We start from the raw sequence: 17,323 nt of genomic DNA on the forward strand, positions 1-17,323 counted from the left end.
ACCAAGCTCATCATCTAAGCTCTCTGAGCCACTGGAGTCTCCATCAAGAACTGCATCAATGCCTTCTGGCACTTTACTTTTTCCTTTGTCTTTACCTATAGTGCTACTAGATGCACCTGAAGATGTAGAGCTACTCCTTGGTCTCCCAGACCAAGGACTACCAGATGATGTCTTTGGTCCACTAAGAGTCCGTGATTCTTGCTTTTCAGCCTGCACATGAGTGTCACGATCATCATCATCATCCAATGCAACACCACTAGATGCATACCAACTGCTCATTTCATCAAAGATGACATCCCTGCTCACTCTGAACTTACATGTGACAGGGTTATAACACCGATACCCTTTTTGCTCTAAAGAGTATCCAATAAAGACACACTTTTCAGCCTTTGGATCTAGTTTCTTCTGCAACTCATCTGGCACATGAACATACGCAATGCAGCCAAACACTTTCAAGTGTGAAACATTAGGCTTAATACCTATAAAATATTCTTCGGGGGTCAAACCATGAACTGCAGCTGTGGGAGTTATGTTCATAATATAAACAGCAGTATGAACAGCCTCAGACCAAAAATGCTTAGGCATATTCTTTTCAGCCATCAAGGCACGTACAACTTCTGCAATATGCCTGTTTTTCCTTTCTGCAACCCCATTTTGCTGTGGGGTATACCTGCATGTGAACTGTCTCTTTATCCCATGAGAACTCAAAAAATCACTGAACTCATTCGAGAGGTACTCTCCCCCTCCATCTGACCTCAAGCACTTTACTTTCAAGCCTGTTTCTCTTTCAACTATAGCCTTGAAAGTTCTAAAGTGCTCAAACGCTTCACTCTTTTCCTTCATAAAATATACCCACAGCTTTCTAGAACAATCATCAATGAATGTGACAAAGTATGAATTGCCTCCAAGAGATACATTTTGTGCAGACCCCCAAATGTCTGTATCCACAACATCAAGGATATTTCTGCTTACATCTCTATCATATGAAAAGGGTTGTCTTGCCTGCTTACCAAACTGACATGCTTCGCATACCTTATGAAATTCTGCAACTCTAAATGTAGGCAAACCTGTAACCAACCCTTTGGACTACATTAATTTCAGCCTTTGTACATTTGTATGTCCAATGCGCTTGTGCCAAATTTCAATGTCTGCAACAACATCTTTTCCTTTAGCATACATAGCAGCATTCATAGTAGGAATTCCAACATCTAGAGTAAACATACGTCCAACTCTACTTCCCTTTGCAACTAACCTGCACTTGTCATTCAAGTCTTCAACAAAGCAGCCCTTTGCATTAAATCTGACGTGTAGCCCTTACTCTACCATCTGACCCACTAACACCAAGTTCTTTGCAATAGATGGCACAAGTAATATTGAGAGCGGAATTTTCGTACCGAGAAGTGCTTAAAAATAGCTAAAAATTACGAATATCAAGGGAAAAATATTCAACGTCGAAGGTGGCGGCTCGATCTAGGACGATTTTAAGCACCCAAGTGCTTTAAAGACGCGCGAGCGACACTTGTTGATTTTTCATAATTTTTCAGACTGTCGTGTGGGTTGACAAGAGTTACTGGCCAATACGCGATGTCAAACCGGACGCCCAGGATTTTTCAGAGTGGATTTTGAGGGCCGAAAATTAAGGAAAAATAAGATTCATGTTTGTGTATGTATGGAGGGTCTGAAGTATGAGGTTTAGCCTCAGTTCAGTCCTACCTTTATGTTTTAGTGAGTTTTTATTGGTTTTCATACAATAAAAACATGGAAATATGTGCTGATGTTTAACTGTCACATCCAAGAAGAATGACATTTAATGATGTTCTTCAACATGACTCTCAAAGGAAGAGCTACCATATGGTATCATGGCTTAGAAGCCAGAACCATATTTAATATTGATTCATTTTATGGAGCTTTTCGAAGGGAGTTTGCCCCTGAAAGGGGTGGGCAGTATTGGTTGCGTGTACTCAATGTGACCCGCCAAGAACCACACGAGGATATTCGTGCGTATGCAAAGAAACTAAAAGTGGTTTTCCATAAGTTGGGCACCTCTATTCCTATCCCCGCAGCTACCCAATTGCAATATTTTCTACATGGTTTGGACTTCAATATTCAGTTGCAGTTGAGTAGTGTCCATTTGGAGGATATAGATATTTCCATTACACGAGCACAAGAAGTGGAATCCCGACTACAAGAAACCTATGCCTCTCGTGGCAATCCGAATATAGGTCTAGCATTGGGAAATAATATGGCGATGGCCAATGGCAATGGTAGCCAAGGGATAGCAATGGCTAATCCAAATGGGAGAGGGAACATGATGCAGAATGTGCCTTTATTACCAGCTCCCCCTAGCATGATGATGCCTACGGGCAGTCAAATGGCTCCAAATGGTGGAGACCAGGCAGTTAATCCTAATACCATGCCTGTGGTTCAACAACCAATGCCTAATCGAATTGTTAGGCCGATAGAACGATAGGGTAATGATCAAGGCTACGAGTCGAGCGCTTCCAATGTTCTTGGCAAGGTTAAGGACATGATGAAGCATTATACTGACATAATTACGGAGCAGTATCGACAAATAGTCATTGATGTTAACTTTCTTAAAAAACAACAAAATTTGATAGGAAGTAGATACCCTCGAGGTTTAGCTGCAAATGGTGTGGTGGGCAACATTATCCACAAAATTTCCCAAATGTCAAGTGCGACATCTGTGGAAAATCTGGCCATTTAGCAGCCACTTGCTGGAGTAAGATTAGTTCCCTCCAGTGAGGTAGTCGGCAACCAGGGCCTGTTAATCATCGTGCGCAAGGAAATGATTCCCAGCGAAAATACGGACCTAAACAAATACTCCAACGACCAAAGACTACAGTGGAGGAGCTGCCTAGTGTGGAGCCCCGAGAGGAACACCAAGGAAAAGGAATTCTCTTGCAAGAAAATCTATCTTGTAACATCAATAAGCTTGTTTATCATGTTTCATATGATCACAATGAAGAAAAGAACACCAGGCACAACAAATCTTCATACATCATCATGTAGATCTCCCACGGTTTTTAATAGAATCAACCATATTCTTCAACATCTTCACAAAATCCATCAATGGAACAAAGAAATCAAAGAAATACACCATCTTTGAATGGAAATACATCACATAGTATTCATCTTCAATCTCTTCATAGTCTTCTCTCTCAATCTCTCATATACAATTACTCTGTTTGAATAGAATTGGCTATCTCTGACTCTCTCTCACACACTCCATCAATAATACATCATATCCTCACTACAATCTCCCAAAATTACTCTCAATCATCACTCTTAGGTCGTGGATACCCCTCCCAAGAGGTATGTCTGATATGAAGGGTCACCAGAGCCACTACAGTGTCTCTTCACAGCTCACTACTGTCACTTCACTCTAGTCTTCTCTTGAGTCTTCAGCAGCTACTTCTTCCACTTCCTTCAGCTCTTTTGCACTTGTATTCACCTCTTTCCAAGGCTAGAAAACTTTCCCAAAATCATACATACATTCCATAGAACACTTACAGAACAGTCTACAGAACAGTACCAGAACACTTACAGTACAGAACAGAACAGAAACAGAAGCTCTACAGAAGACCTACAGAAGGTTACAGAAGGTCATCAAAACCTCATAACTCATTCTCAAATCATTCCAAACTCTCACAAACCATTCACTAAACTTTCACAATATCTCATTCTTCATCAATCAATACTTCATCCCTCCTTACAGAAGACAATCAGAACAAAACAGACCAAAACAAAACAAAACAGAAGGTATACAGAACCATTCAGAACCTATCAGAACATCACAGAACTATCAACAAACATCATGAACTTCCAAAACACAATCAATATCATCCAAAACACTCTCAATCCACTTCCTAATCAATCAATCATCCCTTAAAATCAACCATTCAGCTCTCAAAAACAACAAAAATCATCCAAAAAACAAGTCATTTCAACACTCAAACATATCCCCACACTTAATAAGGAAGCGTCCTCGCGACCCAGGAAAAAGGGAATACAAGTTCAGTGAAAAGCTTCACTTTGATCTTCAATATCTTCTCACAAAGAATCCATCCACCACGACCCCAACTTATAACCTGTTTCTGATATAAAAATACAAAGAAAGGAAAACTCTTTTGACATTAACACCTCTTATCAAACTAAAAATCACCACAAATTTATAAAGGATATAAGAGTTTGCTTCTTCTTCTTCATCTTCATCTACTTCAACTCTCCAACCACGACCCCATCTTTACAAATCTCCAAAACATAGCTCGTACACAAAATCCAATAGGAAACCACCACGTTCGTTTGACATAAATGAACTCACAACACTAATACACAACACAACCATCTGAATGACTTCTTCAAAAAGAAGAGTTTGGCATTAAAAAGCTTGCACCATACATTGGAAAGGCATCAATGAAGATGATCCCTCTTAAAAGATTGATGTTGTCGGAATCGATCCATAGATAAGGATTCATCTACAAAGTTTTTAGGAGGATTTTGGAAAAATTGGAGACAACACATCCTTTCCAATAGGACTAAGTATCTGCTAGGCAAACAGAGGGCATGAAAATACAGTATCTCCAGCTGTTGGGAATCAATGCTAACATTGACATTCATGCACAACTTTGGAATAGGCTTTGAATCAGTATGGGAATGCCTATGCATATACGCCAGGTACCAAGCAAAGTGAGCAGTTAATCTCACTGAGGGATCTGCAGACTGTGAATATTGTTGGGCAAAATGAACATAGTTTTGATAAGCTTGACTTGAAGCTGTCCATTCCCCTGGAATTACTGGCCAATTAATCTGCGGTCCTGTAAGGCAATCATCCGAACTCCATCCCCTTCTTCTGGAAATCTGATTATCAAAACCGGCACAGTCACTAACCAACTGAGGTGGTTGAGATATGGAAGTGTTAGGAGAGGGTAGTGGAATAAGGGAAAGTGGATGTAGGGAAGGATAGGAAAAATCATAAAAGGAAGAAAAGGTTAAAGAAGGAGTGGCAGAAATTTGTAAGGAATCACTAAGGAAAGGTGTTAATTGATAAATAGGAAATGTGGAGGGTACATTTATGAGGGGTGAAGGACAGGGTGGAGAAGGGGAAAATACCCTATCCTCAATAAAGGAACAGTAAGTGAAAATAGGAATTTGAGGGAAATTGGAAGGTTGGAAAAGAAGTGGTAAAATTACTGTGGAATTTGTTTGACAAAGGGAAAAATATATAGCATAACGGTGAGCCAATTGTTGGTAATAAAGGAGGGTAGGAACAGAAGGTCCCAAGAGAGATCGTCTATGATAGGCATCAAAGAAAGTAGCATCAAACGGATTATGTTTGGAAAGATAAGTTAAGAGATCCATCCTCAGTTGGTTAGTACTATGTACAAAGGTAGGAGCTGTGTTTTGTCTTTGATTGAGGACCACTGAATCAATCATAGGATGCCACGAACTATCCTGACAATCAGTCACTTTGGAGGAATAACTTTGGAACATATCAGCTATGCGCAACTCCAAATGATTGACATAGAGAACAGCCTGTAAGACCACATCCCCCACATACCATGCCATATCTATCTCATCTGGAATTAACAAATCTCCTCGGAGATACATGTATGACATCAGCATGGTGTCTGGCGTGACAGAATCTTCAAAGAGCATTCTGACTACCTCTGTCAATAACTCAGCAGACCAAGCCCCACTCCAGCCATCCTCTGGAAAAGGTAAATCCATCGTGGAAAGCTTCATATAGAAGACCAGCTTCTGTAAATGGTAGTGGACAAAGAAAGAATGGTCTGGTAAGACATATTCCTGAAACTGTTCAAAGGTAGACCATAACAAGTCCATTCTGGACTGCAATCTTTCCATTTTGTCTTGGAATAGAGGGCACAAAGTAGCCTGTCTCTGTAGGGCAGCCAAGTCCTGCTGTGAAAGAGAGGGAATTAATGGAACAGGAGGGCTTGGAGGAACAGAGCGGGACTTTGCAAGCTGATCTTGCAACTGCTGGATTTGGGAGGCTTGGTTGGCCACTGTGTCATTAGCCATTTGTAAAGCTAAAAGCTTGTCATCTAAGAGAACTTGGAATTCTTTTGCTTCACTAGACATCCTCTCCTTCTCTGCTGAAAGGTTAGTAACCTGTGACTGAGCCTCGAATAACTGGGTCTTTAATGAAGAAATCTCATCACTTTGAGTGGCAACCAGTTGGGTTTGCTGTTCCATTTGCTTAAATAGATCTGCTAGGGTATCCTTAGCAGAAGCTAACTCAGATGTTGCCTTATGCAACTGGTCTTTGGACTGCATGAGCTCCTCATAGAAAAATGCGTACAGCTGTTGAACACAGGCTGTCACTGACAACTCAATGGAACTTTGAATATCCTTGCAGAGGAAAGGAATGGCATCTCCTGAGACGAGACTGTTTAGGGAAGGAACTGAGATCTCCAATGATCCTTCTCTATGTGCTCGGAACAGGTTATTGCAAGTGAGATACCCAGGGAGTTCACTGCCAGAAGTAGCAGGGATAGGCACTGAGGGAAGTACAGCAGGGGCTTTGTCCGCTACCCTCTTCAAGCGTTTGCGCTGTATGACCAGGGGAGGCGGAGAATCATCATCCTCAATGTCAATAGGTGCTGACTCTTCTGAAGGTGGAGGAGGAGGTACTGGATCTGATGGAGGAGGTGGAGGTACAGTCTTCTGTAAACCTGAATAGGTCAAGAAGGCAGACAAATAGGATCCATAGGTAACATTGGTAACATTACCCCTCGTGACTTTAACAAAATGCTGATCCATCTTAGTAAGGAGGTATGTGCTCCAATCAATAGCAACTCCTTTTAGCACCATCCTGGAAGCTGTGAAAAGCTCTTTGGACAAATAGTGGGATGGCGTTTTGGCAGGCATGAACCTGTCCTGAAGGAACTGGCACATGGTCTTCCAGACGGGATCAGTAATCATAGAAAACGAAACTCCGGAAGAGTTGATCACTTTCTTAACATCAAGGACTTCCCTTGTCTGCTTCTGCAACAGTTTGAGAATCTCTTCATTAGAGAAGAGCTGACGAGTGGTCACAAAAGGTTCTCCTTTGAAGGGTAAAGACAGAGCCTTCCCTAAGCCGCGAGATGTCAATGTCATAGACATGCCTTGGACGACTCCTGTCTTCTTGCTGTAAGAGGCCAGGAACTCATCACATACGGACGGATCCTCTGGAAGTAATGGAAAAGGAGTGGCCACAAAAGCAGCAAGTCCTGCCTTCGTGAGAGGCTCAAAAGTAAGTAGGGATGAGTAATCCCTACTAACTAGTGGGACGTACTGGATAGGGGGAGGAGCATGAGAAGGCACCATTCAGATGGGTACACACACACCACAAACACAGACAATCAAGGTGAATGCCTGCAAAGCAACAGACAAAAAACCAAGGATAAGAGAATTACCAATCAAACGTGACTCGACCTACTAACCCCAAGCAAACCACATCCTAGAAAAAATTTGACATGACCTCGAGACAAATGCGACCGAAAGCTTCATGCGATGCATCAGACAAACACCCTGAACCCCGTATCAGGCAATAAAATAAAAAACTACATACCGTACCCGTAACCGTAACTAAGACATGAAACCAAAACCATACCATATCCAACACATATCAATACGACTACTGTGATAGAACCAAGAGTGGACCATGGAAAATAACGCTAAGAACTGCGTATACCCAGCCCACGAAACGCTTCATTAAAAAGGGGAATTAAGTGCAGTGAGGGGGAATTTAATTTAATGAAGGGTTGATTTTAATCAATTATTAAAAATGGGTGAATGTTTATTAGGTGATAAACCTTAATAAGAAAACGGCGGTTCCTTATTATAAATTTAATTACCAATTATTAGGTTAAACCGGTGCTTTTATTCGATTCCCGACTGGGTCTCTAAATGCAATTCATTGATTATAATTAAGGTGATGTGGAGCGCTTTTTTGCCAGCGCGTGCTCATGTGACGGCTGGTTGATTTTAATTAAAAATTTTAAAGTGCCTCTTTAGCGCACGTAGCGCGTGCGAAGTGAACGGCTGGTTGATTTTAATTTAAAAAAATGTGTGTTTAGCGCGAATGCGCGTGGAAACGGTGGGTGAATTAAAAGGTTTATTTTAACAATTAATTGTGATTAAGTGGAAAAAATAAATAAATAAATACCATAAAATAAATACCTGGAAGGGTGTGTATGGAATGCAGGAATGCGCACGGAAGAGTCCCAGTAAAGGAAAAGCAAAAAGCACTGAGGAAACAACAAACAACACCTTAGCAGATGTGTTAATTTGATTTATGTTGGTTTTTTTTTTATTTTTTTTTATTTTTTTTATTTTTAGTTGTGATTTTTTTATGTTGGAATAAATGGAAAATGAGCAAGGGAGGTGAGGGGAATTTTTTAGAATGTTGTTAGAATTTTTTACAATTTTTTACAATTTTTTACAATTTTTTAAATGATTTTTCCATATTTTTTGGCAATTTATGGGTAATTTTAGGAAAGATGGATTTTTCTAAAATTATAGGAAAGGCAATTCCTAGCAGACAATGGTCCAAAAATTGGCAAAAGACAGAATGAATTTTTAGAAATTTTTGGAAATTTGTTTAGGGAAAAATGAAGGTTGTGATTAATTAAGTCACATTAGTCACATTAGTCATAAGTCACTTAAGTCAGGTTAGTCATGTTAGTCATGTAAATCTACCTAGGTTAGTCTGGTAAGTCAACCTAGGTTAGTTAAGTTAGGTCTACCTAGGTTAGTTAAGTCTAACTAAGTTAGTTAATTAATTCTAACTAAGTTAGTTAAGTTAAGTTGTAACTAAGTTAGTTTAGTTAAGTTTTGACTAAGTTAGTTAGGTTAGGTTTTAACTTAGTGAGTTAGGTTAGGTTTTAACTTAGTGAGTTAGTGACCTAAGGAGGAGGTGGAGGTTGGAGGTGGAGGTGAGGGGAGGGCGAGCCGGCGGCGCTGCGGCAGACTGGACGGCGACGGCGGCGAGGTGGCGGACGACCAGGCGAGGAGGCTGCGAACGTGGCGAACCGGGCAGCGACGGCGGGCGTTCCGGGCGCGGCGACCAGGCGTTCTGGCAGGCGGCGACGCAGGCGGTCCGGCAGGCGACCTGGAGGCGACGACGGCAGTGGCGGCGAGGTGGCGACGACCACGCGAGGAGGCGGCCACCAGGAGGAGGAGGACAGCGCAGGGGGGGGCGCTCTGTGGAGGAGGAGGGGGAGAGGAAAGAAGAGGAGGAGGAAGAAGAAGGAGAAGGCGCACAGAGAGAGAGAGAGAGGGAGAGGGAGAGAAGAGAAGGAGAGAGAAGGGAGAGGAGGTGGAGATGGAAGAAGAAGGGAGAGGGAGGAGAGAAGGTCGGGCAATCACAGAGAGGGAGAGAGAGAGAGAGAGAGAGAGAAAGAGAAAGAGAGAGAAGAGAGAAGTTGGTTGAGAGTCGGGGGGAGGAAGGGTGTCCGTTGGGTAGGTTTTTTTTTTTTAAAAAAAATTAATGAATTAATTAGGATTTAGGTTTTTGTTAAAATAAAAGGTGGGCAGGGGTAAGGGAGGATGGGCGGGGTCAAGAGGGGACGGATCCCCGTCCCGCGCACGTGCGCGGGGCGGGGTAAAAAAATTTGCCGTGACGGGATGGAAACAACGTTGGGATGATGGTACGGGGTACGCGGACACGACCGGGGCGCGTGGAGACGCGTTAAATCGAAAACGGGCGCGTTCACGTGCAAAACGGGTGCGCGAATACGCATAAAAATAAAGAAAAATTAATAACTCCCAATCCGGATGTCAAAACGAATATCGTAAAAACGAAAAGTGGGCAGGACGACAGGGGGGAAACAAGGAAAATACGGGACGGGGGTGCCAGGAGGGGTAAAGGGCATTCACGTGCAAAAAACACAAAAAACGAACCAAAAACGCAATTGAAAAATTAATATCGAAAGATCCGTGCATCGGAATGAAGTGCGGAAAAAAGGAAAACTGTACAAAAAGATGTGCCCGACAATCCGATCATGTCAAAACATAATTCCGACTGAGATAAGACGCGTTCACATGGGAAAAACCCAAAAAACAAACCCAAAAATGGAATCGGAAATGAATATCGGACGAACCGGTCACCCGAATGACATGTAGTAAGAAGAAAAAATGTCCGCAGGAAAGAGTGGCACAGGGTTATCACGTTAAACCGCATTTCCGGCGGGAATAGGAGGGGTTCACATGTGAAAAACTCCAAAAATACTCCCGAAAAGTCATTTAAAAATTAATAAGTAAAAATCCGAACGTCAAAAAAGGGTGGAGGAAAAAGGAAAAAGGTAGGGGAAGGCACAGGAGACACGGCTGTCAAATCAAATTGGAATTCCGATACAAATAGGGCAGGTTCACATGGAAAAATGTCAAAAATACGCACGAAAAAGTCTTAAAAACCCGGAAAATTAATAACGGACAAACCGTGTATCGAAATGATGCGGAGGAAAAAGGAAAAATGTCAGGGGAAAAGCTGTGGTCAGGGCTATGACGTCAAATCATGGTTCCGACGCAAGAAAAGCGCGTTCACATGGAAAACCGGCTAAATTGCGTAAAATGCTTCAAAAATTAATAACTCAAAAACCGTGCACCGGAACAGGGGTAGGTAAAAGGGAAAAATGGTCAGGTCAACAGGAGGAACAGGGCTATAAGGTTGGATTTGGACCTTGGTGAACGTAAGAGGCATTTACATAGAAGGACCTGAAAATCAAGGAATGAAGGAAAACTGCAAGGGAACAGCCCCAAGGGTGGGTGGAACATAACCGGGCGGGTGGGAAGGGACCCCAGGAAGGTAAAAGCAAGTCATATTATACATGCATGAGCAAGATAAGGCATATGCAGAGGGGTATGCAATGTAGACGCGCAGGGACGCGTCCCCACACTTAAGACCTTAACGGATAGGGTTAACCAATCAACAGGGACCTAGGACCATGCCACAGACCATCCACTAACTTCCCCACACTTAAAACATGACCATCACTAAGAAACAGAAGTTGTAGGGTTAGAAAAACTTGGCCCGTTTCGTCAAGAATCAAGGTTGAGTATCAACGGCACGTCCAGTGTTGTTGTCGGCGCTGGAGGAACCAAGGCATCTTCTTGGCACATGTTCGTCATGGCAGGGACCACGCGGCAGCACCCAGGGAGGTAGCTGATGGAAGGAATCGCAGGAAATTCGTCGATGATGAGGGATATTGCACTCAACTCACAGTCACTCAAACGAAATGAAAGAACAGTCACCTGCCCCATGACTAATATCACTCGCGGAAGAATGATTAAAACCCATATCTCATACCCGGTTGAGGAATCGTCAAGGAGAGAAATGGTGTAGAAGGAGTATGCCAGGGTGCACGGTTGATGGTGCATTAGTGTGTCCAACCCGGCTGGCATAGTTGCAAGGAGGAAGGCAAGGGAGCCTTACAATGCCGTGTACAGAACAAGGTGATGTGTCTTGTGATGACGGTAAAGACCCATCCCGTGGGTGCATAGGGAAACGGGAACATACCTTACTCCAAGTGTCGTAACGTCCCTCAATCGCACCTCTCGGTAATTGATTGAAGAAACTCCAGTCAAACTCAACCCACCCTCTGTCTCACGCTCTGTTGATAAATACAGGAGGGCAGCCTTTTTCTGAAACCCATTGATGTAATCCTCACAGTCACTTGTGCAAAAGTTGTATGCCTTGTGCGCAGTTGATGGTGCATTAGTGCATCCCGCCCTGTGCCGGCATACGGTGCGAGAAGGAAGGCAAGGGAGCCTTATGGTGCAGTGCACAGAAACAAATCGTGCTTTGTGCTTTGAGAGGCCCATCCCGTGCGTGCAACACTTCATTCACACTTCTCACCTCTCATTCGATTTGAAGGGAAAAAACTGGTCTCTCGCCCCACCCTCTGTCTCACTCTCTGTTGATAGATACAGGAGGCAACCATACTCACTTCCCCATTTGGTTAGGATGAAAGCTCAAATCACTCGATTGTTTGTCGATGAAGATCGCGTCATCAGTTGTTGAAGAGGCGTACCCAGGGAGGTAGCCATTAAATCGAACATTGTGTTGGATAGGAACATGTCGTCTGCTAGAGGATAGGTAGTCACTTTGCAAAGAGACCCAGGACACAGCGTACCAAGGGAGGCAGCGTCGGAATTGGATCCTAGGGATATCAATTAATGAATCCACTTTCTGGACTGCTGGGTGCTACCACCTTTTCCACAGCCAGCTTCTCGCCCAAGGGTGTTTATCACCTTTTCTTGGAACGAGGCCTGCTATGACAGGGAATTGCTTCCTTTTCTCTCATAACAGATTTGTTTATTTGTTTTTTTTTTCTTCTTTTCTTTTTTTTTTCCCTATTCCCGAGGGTGTTTCCACCTTTTCACGAAGAATAGGTCGGCATGACAGGGACCTAAGTCCTTTTCTCCCATAACCGATATGTTTTTGTTTTCTTTTTTTTTTAAATATTGAGCAAGGGAATGGTAGAGAGACCATTTGTTAGAACCCACCTCGCCACTGTCACTGGTGGAAAATAGAGGATAAGAGATCAAGGCTGGAAGGGGGGTTTGAGGGAACAGAGGGTTGTGTCCACTTCATCAGGAGTGATTGAAGAACGGCTAACAGAAGTATCATCATAAGAAGTACAGTGCCGCGCCAACGAGGGAAAGGATCAAGTGACCGTAATTGTCAAGATCCCCAAGGAGGAAAGTACTTCTTCAGGCGATATCCATTGATCAGAAAGGGATCATCAGAGGCATCAACGGTCTGTATTTGGACAGAGCCATTAGGGTTGACTGCAAGTACCTTATAGGGGCCCATCCACCGCTGTTGGAGCTTGCCAGGAAACTTGCCAAAGCGTGAATCATAGGCTAGGACCAAATCACCTTCTTTGAACTCTTTATGCTTGATGAAGCTATCATGGTAAGCCTTACGTCGAGCTTGCGTGGCTTCCATGCACTGTAAAGCCATCCTGCGAATTTCGTCCAAACATTCCAAGTGCAAGAGACGGCGTTGCAGTGAATCATCATCCCCCAAACGCTCTTTGATCGCCACTCTCAAAGAGGGTAGTTCCAATTCAACAGGAAAAACAGCTTCTGTACCATACACCAACTGGAAGGGTGTTTGTCCCGTTGCTGCTTTATGGGAGGTTCTATACGCCCAGAGGGCCTCTGTAAGTCGATCATCCCAATCACGACGATGTGCGGCAATTGTTCTTGTCAGAATCGAGCAGAGGATACGATTGGTGACTTCGACTTGGCCGTTGGCTCTGGGATAATAAGGAGTGGACTTGCGATGGCGGATCTTATACAACTCTGTCAACTCTTCCATGACTTTGTTAAGGAAATGAGTGCCTCTGTCACTTACCAGCTCTAAGGGACTGCCAAAACGGGTGATGATATTCTCGTACATAAACAGGGCCACGCTGTTACCATCGTCCCGCTTTAGGGCTTTAGCTTCACACCACTTTGTAACATAATCCGTACATACGAGGATGTATCGGTTCTGTTTCCTTCTAGTAGGAGGATCGATTGGACCTACGAAGTCAATGCCCCACTTCTCAAACGGCTTCAACGGAAAGATAGGTTGCAATGGCATGGCACTTGTCTTGGTGGGTTTCCCCATTCTTTGACAAGCATCACATCTTTTACAGTAATCATAGGAATCTTTGTGGATGGTAGGCCACCAATATCCTGCTAGCAGAGCCTTCCTGGCTGTAGCTTCTCCTGCAAAGTGACCTCCACATGGCTCGTCGTGGCAAGCCTTCAAAACAATCCCAATCTCTTCTCCTGCAACACATCTTCGGAGCACTTCATCTTTGCCCTTCTTGTACAGTGCACCACCTAGCAGGGTGTATGGGGCTGATTCTAGCATAAGCTTCTTCCTTTCTCGACTAGAAATACCAGGAGGGTACTGTTGGGTTGCTAGCAGATTGGCAATGTCTGCATACCACGGAGTTACAGTTTCCACCAAGAATAGGGAAGCATCAAGGAGGTCTGGATCATCTCGTTCCTCGTCTGCAGTTTGTGGGATACGCGACAGATGATCAGCCAGAACATGGGAACTTCCAGGCTTAGTAATCACCTCAAAGTCGAACTCCTGGAATAGAAGGAGCCATCTCATCATTCGTCCTTTCACATCTGCTTTGTTCATTAAGAAGGATAGGGCCTCATGATCCACATAAAATTTAAAGTGGGTAGATAGGAGGTAATGGCGGAACTTCTCCAGGGCAAACACCATTGCCAAGCACTCCAGCTCTGTCACTGTATAGTTCCGTTCCCTATCAGTGACTTTTCGGCTTGCATAATAGATCGGTTGATCCAACTTCGAGGAGCCCTTTTGGCAGAGGACAACACCTAAGCCTTCAATGGAGGCATCAGTGTGTACGTGGAACTCTTTCATCCAATCAGGAGGTTGCAGGATGGGTGCCTCTATCAGACACTGCTTCAGAGTGTGGAAGGCTTTGTCACATTCTTCCGTCCAATTAAACTCTGCATCTTTCCTCAGAAGCTTGTGCAAGGAAGTTGCCTTTGTCGCAAAATGGGCTATGAACCTTCTGTAGTAACCCACATGGCCTAGGAATCCCCTCAACTGTTTGAGGTTGGTGGGTGCTTGCAGAGCTGAGATCTTTTTGATCTTTGCAGGGTCTGTTGATATCCCTTGTGCAGAGACAATGTGGCCCAACAAGACTCCAGAAGAGACCCCAAAAATGCATTTGTCGGGGTTGAGGGAAATCCCATACTCCCGGCATCGGTCAAAGCATTGTTCCAGGTGGTCCCATTGTTCACTGATTAAACTATAGACACAGAAGTCATCCAAATATACTTCGATAAAGTCATGCAGATGATTTTGAAATGCAGCCATCATGACTCGTTGGAAAGTAGTAGGAGCATTGCAGAGCCCAAATGGCATCACTCGGTAAGCGTAGGTCCCCCATTCTGTGGTGAAGGTTGTTTTGGATTGGTCTTCTTCTGCGATTTGCACTTGGTTGTATCCACTGAATCCATCCAGAAGGGAATAAAGCTCATGTCCTGCCACTGTGTCCAACAGTTGGTCTGTGAAAGGGATAGGAAAGTGATCCTTCTTTGTCTTGGAATTAAGCTTTCGGAAATCCACACATATTCGCAATTTGCCATTCTTCTTGGGTACAACCACGATGGGTGAAACCCATTCACTGTTTGCCACTGGATAGATGAACTCGGCTTCCAGAAGCTTCAGCAGCTCCGCTTTCACCAATGTGGAATAATTCGGGTTCATTCGCCTCTGTCGTTGCCGTACTGGCTTGGCATCAGGCTCCAAGTCAATATGATGTTGGCATATTGTGGGATCAATCCCCTTTAGGTCTTTGTAAGACCACGTAAACACGTCCAAATTTTCTTTCAACAAGTTGTACAAAGTTGACAACTCCTCTTCTGGGAGACTGCTACCCACCTTCAAGTGGCGTTCAGTGCCTTCTGCATCCACAAAGGTTAACTGCCTTTCACCTTCTACTTCACGGATGAAGGTCCCGCGGACTGCTTCTGGATACAGATCCGACTCCTTCAAGGGAGTGGTGTCCTCTTCTGATGTCCCACTAGAACCAATTTCTTCTTTTGGTGGAGACTTAGGTTGCTTCTTAAGACGTTGGAATGGGATTAGAGCTGTTTCGGGTTTGGTTTCAAAATTAATTACCTCTTGGCTTGAAGACTCATCTTCTGAAGATACATCCAAGAACGTCACATAACAGGGACCCTCTGATGCCTGTTGGGTTGATGGGACTGGTGCTTTTTGGCACGGTGCATCATCATCATCCTTCTTTGGCACGGATGGGTTAGGACGGCATGAGCCACTACTGAAAGACGGCTTGTTCTTCTTAATCCACGTCTTATAAAGGTTTTTCATATGAGAAGATCCATTTACCAGACCAAATGGTACCATCACCATACTGTCCCATAGCACGAGCTCATCGGCTTCTGATGCTTCTGGAACTTCTTCCTCAAATGTATCCTCTTCAGGTGGGATAGACTCTTCTGGCTCACTTTCATCACCTTCTTTGTCCATATCATATTCATCCTCTTCTGTCTCTGTCTCTGTCTCTGCGTCTGCTTCTGCTTCTGTCTCTGTTTCTGCTTCTATTCCTGTTTCTGCTTCTGCTTCTGCTTCTGTCTCTGCTTCTGCTTCTGTTCCTGTTTCTGCTTCTGTTCCTGTTTCTGCTTCTGCTTCTGTTTCTGTAGGAGCTCTGTAACAGAAGAACAGATTCTCTGGTTCCTCTCCTGCCTCTGTCTCTGGCTCTGCTGTGGCCATATAACAGGGAGAACAGTACATCCATGCTTCTATCTCACTGTCAGAAGTGATTTCAGAAGTCATTCCCGGTTCAGGTAGAAAGTATTCACCCATTGATAATGGCTTTGCATCTTTTGGAAGTCGGCTTACAGTATCCACTGTTAAGGAATGTGCCACTGTTTTCTTGGGAAGGATCTGTTTGACAGCATCTTCGTCTGCTGACGTTCCATCTGTAGCCTCATTAGGGGAATCAGAAGATAATTCCAAGGAGGTGGATCCATGTCCTTTTTGAGAACCATACAGTTTCAGCACCACTTTGTTGGGTCCTCTACCCAAGGTCAAAGTTCCTTTAAACCAATCCGTCCTTGCTCTGGCTTCAAAAAGCCATGGTCTACCTAGTAACAGAGGATAGGATGTACCATAAGAGTTTGGCTTCACCACCAAATAGGTCAGCCAATAATCTTTTCCAGCCACAGTAGTCTTCACATATGGAAGAATGCCCAAAGGCTTGATTCTACTCTGATCCGCCAGTCTGATGAGCCATTGGGTTGGTTGCACACCTTGTAAGCCTAGATCCTTCATCGTCACATCCGTCATAATGTTTACTGATGAACCTCCATCAATCAGTGCATTTGCAATGAAGCAACCTTCTATCCACACGCCAGTCTCTGGGGTACCCGGATCTAGGAAAGCATTAGCCACATCCACTTCTTTTACAGGCTCTGGAGCCTTGTTGGACTTTGTTGCTGTTGAGGGAGCAATCCTTAAACCACGTCTTTTCGTCAGTATACTTTTGAATCTTTTCCGACAACTGGGAGACAACATCAATAGTTGTCGGAATGTGAGGTTTGGTTTAAAGGTATCTAGATCTCTGACCAGATCGTATTCCTTAATAGGATCCACTGGCTTCTCTAACCGATTAGGGAATGGGGCAACACCCATTTTCATTTTCCCTCTTTCTTCCAACAGAGGAATTACAGGAACTTCTTCTGCCACTTGTGGCACTTCCTCCTCTTCTGTATCTTGGACCTCTGGTCATGT

Source organism: Lygodium microphyllum, chromosome 29 (assembly GCF_053477565.2).
Source record: "Lygodium microphyllum isolate KBCC chromosome 29, Lygodium_microphyllum_v1.1.10, whole genome shotgun sequence".
NCBI lineage: Eukaryota > Viridiplantae > Streptophyta > Polypodiopsida > Schizaeales > Lygodiaceae > Lygodium > Lygodium microphyllum.